Source organism: Musca autumnalis, unplaced genomic scaffold (genome assembly GCF_047663935.1).
Source record: "Musca autumnalis isolate F117 unplaced genomic scaffold, ASM4766393v1 scaffold_2, whole genome shotgun sequence".
Taxonomy (NCBI): Eukaryota; Metazoa; Arthropoda; class Insecta; order Diptera; family Muscidae; genus Musca; species Musca autumnalis.
Window position 1 is genome coordinate 118,483,214 of NW_027411755.1, and position 6,315 is coordinate 118,489,528.

Below are 6,315 nucleotides of genomic sequence, written 5' to 3' on the forward strand. Positions count from 1 at the left end.
CCGTTGAAAAGTGTTTTGATGTTGCCTGGCCGGGGAATCGAACCCACGACCTTATGTGTGCAAGGCGGGTGTGCATACCATTGCACCACGGTGGCACCCGTTTGGGACTGTTGCAAACATATATTTGTTTGCTGCAAAATATGTTTGGGACATATGTTAGAGAGGCCGTTTTTTCTGCGTGTAGTCAATTTAACCCCCTGTTTTTGTAACTATTTTTTTGTTCGTTCGTCTATATTCGTAATAATTTAGGCATCCATAGCTCAGCCCCTAGATGACATACGGACCTAATTTTTCGTAGACGCTTTCTATAAATAGTTAAGAATTCCTCTTTTAAAAATCAGAGCTCTACATTTGCCCTGAGGCGAGTAAATCGATCTACAAAATTTGACAATTCGTGTGAGAAGAATAAAAACTTTTACAAAAACAGGGGGTAAATCGACTCGATTTCTAAATCCAACTTTCAAATCCTAGTTGTTTAGACTAGTCTAAAATGATAAAAGATGCCAGTCAGCTGATCTTTGTTTACGTATACATACGCGAATTTGCAAAAAGAATTGCTTGCAAATTAAAGCTGTGTTCCTTTACTTACCTGAGGTTACCATTTTTGCCATTTGTTACCATTTATAACCTGCAAAGCGTTCCTTAACCCCGAAAAGTGGCAAAACTGGAAGCAATTTTTAAGAGAGTGAGAGTGGAGAGAGCGAAAATGGCTTTCTCTTCTACCACAGGCTACCAGCAAAATTTCTGCAGGTAAAAAATGGCAGAACTGATTTTTCGACTTTTGTTTGACGATTATTTCACAATGAAAAAGAAAATAGGTGTGTTCGTTTACTCAACAATTTGTACAAATTTGTACAAGTTCAGTAACTTCTTGTAATCGGCAAAGGTCTTTTGCATTTTACTGTAGAGTAAACGAACAACATCCAGTAACAATTTGTACAAATTTTGAGTAAACGAACACACATAATATACGAAAAACAGAAGAAAAAGTCGAACGCTGACAAAAATAAATTAAAAACTGTGAAATAAAAGACGAATTGATTTTTTATGTTTCTTTTTGACATTGCTGCCTTTTCGGGTAAACATGTTCATGAGAGAGCAATTTGGACACTTTTCTCTTTTACCACCCTTACCATTAAAAAAGCAAAGGAACAAAGCTTTAAAAATGGAATGGAATACTACACAAAATAATCTGACAAATTGCTATTAGATAAATTGTTTACAATTTGTATTAAATTAAAGCTACATCCATTTTATTTTTATTTAATATTTTTTCCTATTTTTCCGCTTCTGTTTGTTTATGTGTGTTTGTGTTTACAGTTATTTGAAAAATTTAAATAATAGGGTTATGACTTTTTACAACCTCATATCCCTGTGTCATATTTTGATGAGCTTTTGCATAAGATTAGATAAAATCTTTATTACAAGGTGATTCGATAGAAAAAACCTAATGCACAAAAAGCTTTTAAAGTTTTTATAGAGGAGCTTTTTGGAAAAAAAATTTTGAAGTCACATTAAGCACACAAACAACTCAAAACAATCGTTAAAGCCACACGACATATCCAGAATGACATACGCTTTTTTCTCACCAATTTTATCATCATATTATTACATACATATAATTTTGTATCATATATAGCTTTATTCCATGTATCACATAAATTGAATGTGGTTTGTGCGGGACCTTTTTCAATATTTAAATGGAATAAAAATTATTTTAGTCATTAATAGGCAAAATGTCATTTATTCGTGCAACAGGAAAAAACTTTGGTGCAACATTTTTTTTTATTTCATAGGATTTTCCAAACAAATTTTTTTCGTGACTTTTTTAAATGGAATGAACGTTGTCATTTTTGGCATTAATAGGCAAAAGTTCATTCACTCTCGCTACAGTAAATAATTTTTGAGAAAAAAGGTCAAAAAGTCATAACCCTAGTAAATAAACGACACATGAACATAGTAGAGTTGGGTAATTGAACGACCTAGTTCACTGTCCTAGTTCAAAAACGTATGAGTAACATCATACAAACTAACGTGAAATAATAAGTATACGCATTTTGTTCAAAGAAACGACCGGTGTCCATTGAACTAGATTGTGAACTAGGTAGTTCAATATAGTTCAATTTGCACAACTCTAGAACATAGTTGCCAATATTGGTACAGATTGCAATAGTTACATTTTTAGGAGCAAAAAACAGTGTTGTATGTCAAAATATTTCGATTTAATGCCAAGTTTACACTTGCGCTCTAAAATCCACTGGATTTCACGAAATCCTGAAATACATCCTGGTGTTTACACTTATTTTTTTTTGTTGATTTCAAACATATCACAATGATCAAGGTAGATGCATATGCGCAGCTTATCGAACATGAATTTTCAAAACAAGTTGTTGTAAATTGAATTAGTCATCAAAAATATACGACAATATAGAGCTTTACAACTTTATTTCGAAAATTATTGTAAAATTATCTATATATCGTATTAATTGTGTGTAGTAATAACAAATGAAAAAATAAAAAATGATTTTATCGTTGAGACATCATAATAATAAATTTTGATAGATAAAAGTTGTGTTCAGAACTTGCAGCAGTTTTCCCGTTTAGTGCTAAAAATGCGTTCCCGTACTCCGAAGTCTAGCAAGACTTGCACTTCCTTTAAACAAAAACAGCGCCGAATAACACCATATTCTCCTGTTTTTTGCCATACAATTTTGGCATAGTAGAAACTAGCAACATGTTCATTATCATCTAAATACGATAGCTGATACGTTGATTTGCTGCAGTTTTTGCAATTTCCGTAATTTTTTCGTTCCATTATTTTTTAAGAAATTTTTATGGGGAATCAATTTTTGACAATTCGCTCTTTTTTAAATATTACCATTAAAAAAAGTACAATAACACACTGAAAAATAGCATTGTGTCAAAGTAATTTAATATTTTTTTTCACATTGTTGACAAATTTTGATACTAAAATTTTTTGTTGCATCAATTGACCATCTACCTTGTTTATTGTGATACGTGAAAAGTGTTGCAACTTTTGGTACTTTTTCAGGCAATAACAGGGTTGTATATCATGTGTACTTCGATTTCGATGTTGATTTCGCTGAAATCACGAAATGAGATGATTTCGTTTTTGTATGCGAAATCATGATAATTTTTGCTTGATTCCGCGCGAAATCACGAAACGCCTTCGAAATCACGAAAAGACGCCGAATGTAAACCAAACATAACATTTGATTTAAAACAAATCCAAGTTTTGAGTTGATTTAATTTTGCATGGTAAATCAGGGTGGATTTGGGTGGATTAAGCACTTAAATCGAGATAATGCCCTTAATCATCGTATAAGGGCATAGTCTAAACGGGCTATTAGGTTAATTTACTTTAATTTCCGCTAATTTAAAAATTTGAATTGTAGCATAAAGTTTTTATTACGCAGTTACTTTATTTAAGCAACAACAACTAGGTACCATGTAGAATTCTCTTCATCATTCTAGTTCTTTCTTTACCTTCCATTAATGTGCTTTTGTTTGTTTTGCCATAATCATGTAATTATCGTTTAGTTTGCTACTTTTTTATTTCTTGCATTTGTTGTTGTAATTACGTCATTAGTGTGCTTGTCCACTTGTATTGATCTTCGCCCATGTATGTGAGTATGGTTGTTCGCTTAGTGCGAATGTGCGTATGTGTGTTCGATTCGAGGTGTTGCCACATGTTCTGGATAACTCTCGAACAGGGAGATTTTGGGATTTAAATACAGGTGGAACCAGCAACGGCGGGTTAGTTGTGTTTTAAGCGTTGTACTGAACAGATCGGTTAAAGAATAGCTGCGTGCTAACTAGAGAAAAGCTGTGTGCTTAGTAATTAAAGTCGGTTCCAAATAATTGTAATAAAGTAAATAAAGCATTGTAGAAACGTAATCTGAAACGTACTCTGTTTTATTTGGTACAAATCGTACTGGGGAATAAAACAACGTCTACACGGAGATTACTTAAATCTAATTCCGTAACAATATGGTTATAGCTGTGTTCCTTTACTTACCTGAGGTTACCATTTTTACCATTTGTTACCATTTTTAACCTGCAAAGCGTTCCTTAACCCCGAAAAGTGGCAAAACTGGAAGCAATTTTTAAGAGAGTGAGAGTGGAGAGAGCGAAAATGGCTTTCTCTTCTACCACAGGCTACCAGCAAAGTCGATGGTCAGACTAGCAAGGTTTAATGAAACCTATTTCGTTAAAGTTTCTTTTCAAATTTCGTTAATGTCCACACACGTTAACGTGAAATTTAAGATCTTTGCGTGTCCTCTTTATTTTACCATTCGCGTTTGTTGTGTTTCTCATGCCCGTAATTTCTACGCGTAGTTATCTATGAGTTCATAGATATCCCCCGTGTAAGCAAAATTTCATAATTTTAATCCATAGGTAACGTTACCGGGTCGAAAACGGCCGTGTTACTTACACCAAGGATTTTGCCTGGTTGATCGTTGCCAATGTGTTAAAAATTGTAAAAGACTTATATGTGGCAATGTTTTTGCGAAATCATGAATGAAAATCACCAATGTTACCACATGTTTTCAAAATTTACACGCCTCGGTAAATGGCACGTAGAAATTACCAAACGCGTAGGTAAAGATAACTAATAGGTAGCTACCTACCCGGTTACCTAGGGCTAGAAATTACGGGCATCATACCAATAAAAACAAAAAAAAAAAAAATACATAAATAAACCAAAAAGCAACACAAAATAATTAACATTAATAATTAAATTAATATTAATAGTTAAATTTTCACTATTTCATTAATTAAATGTTTTTATTAAATAAATATATTTATGTTTGTTTTGTTGTTAACGTTTGCTTGAGAAAATAAAAATGAAAGAAAATTGAAGAAAAAATTATGCAACGAAGAACAAGAAGAGGCAACACAACAAACACAGAAAACCATGTACATGGGTTTCACTACTTCATACCCCTCGCCTATAAACTTGACGTCGCCATATTGAAATCGTGCTAGTCTGACCATCGACAAAATTTCTGCAGGTAAAAAATGGCAGAACTGATTTTTCGACTTTTCTTTGACGATTATTTCACAAGGAAAAAGAAAATGGGCGAAAAACCGAAGAAAAAGTCGAACGCTGACAAAACTAAATTTAAAACTGTGAAATAAAAGAAGAAAATTGATTTTTTTTATGCCAGATCTACCATTTTTCCGTTCCTTTACTTTTCCTAAAAATGTTCATGAGAGAGCAATTTTGACACTTTTCTCTTTTACCACCCTTACCATTAAAAAAGTAAAGGGACAACGCTTATATGTATTTTGTAATACCATTAAAAATATAAAATTTGTTAAATTGTCAAATATTTTATGTAAATTTCAATATTTTCTTTGTCTTATACCCCGGTTACACTTAACCAGATGGGTATGGATTTAAAATGTCAATTCCATAGCGCAAACGTCAAATACAGTCGGACCTCGATTATCCGTCATGGTCGGGACCGGAGGCATTACGGATAATCGATTTTCCCGGATAATGGAGGCAATGCTTTTATGCAGTTTTTGAACATATTTTTAATTAAAAATGACATAATATTGTACTATAATATGAAAATCTGCAATTTTTATTAAATTTGTTACGGTAATCCACCAAATTTTAGAAGGATAAATAAATATCTTCACCATCAAATTCATCTGAATTGACTTTGTCCCATGGTTTTTGCGATACCATAAATACACAAATTGTGTAATATAGGAGAATTTCAAGTTTTCGTTTGTTTACCTTTTGTTCGCTAAATCAGATTAACTGGAAAGTGTGTTTTTACTCCCGGGTATTGAAGTTTATAACGAAAAATAGAAGAAATGGAAAAAGTCCAACAGTTCTTTTCTACCACGGATAATGGAGGTTCCCGGATAATCGATTCACGGATAATCGAGGTTCAACCGTAAATCCTCTCGAAGTGGGTTAACCCGGCAAAAAACTCTAGTGTAACCGTACTATTAATTTGTTGCATTATGCTAAGTTTACATTTACGAAATCCACTCGATTTCAACTGTCAATTCCATAGCTCAAACGTCAAATGAAATCTCATCGTGATTTCATTTGACGTTTAACCTATGGATTTGACAGTTGAAATCGAGTGGATTTCGTAAATGTAAACCAAGCATTAGTCTGGTTTTAACTCAAAGGGAAAACATCGATGTCGAATTTTTTATGCGGCACTCCACTAAAGTGTTTGGTTAGATTTTAAGATTGTTAAAGTTTGAGCACAATTGGAATAGGTCTGTATGTTAACTTAAAAGTTTGCACAAATTTGTACAAAC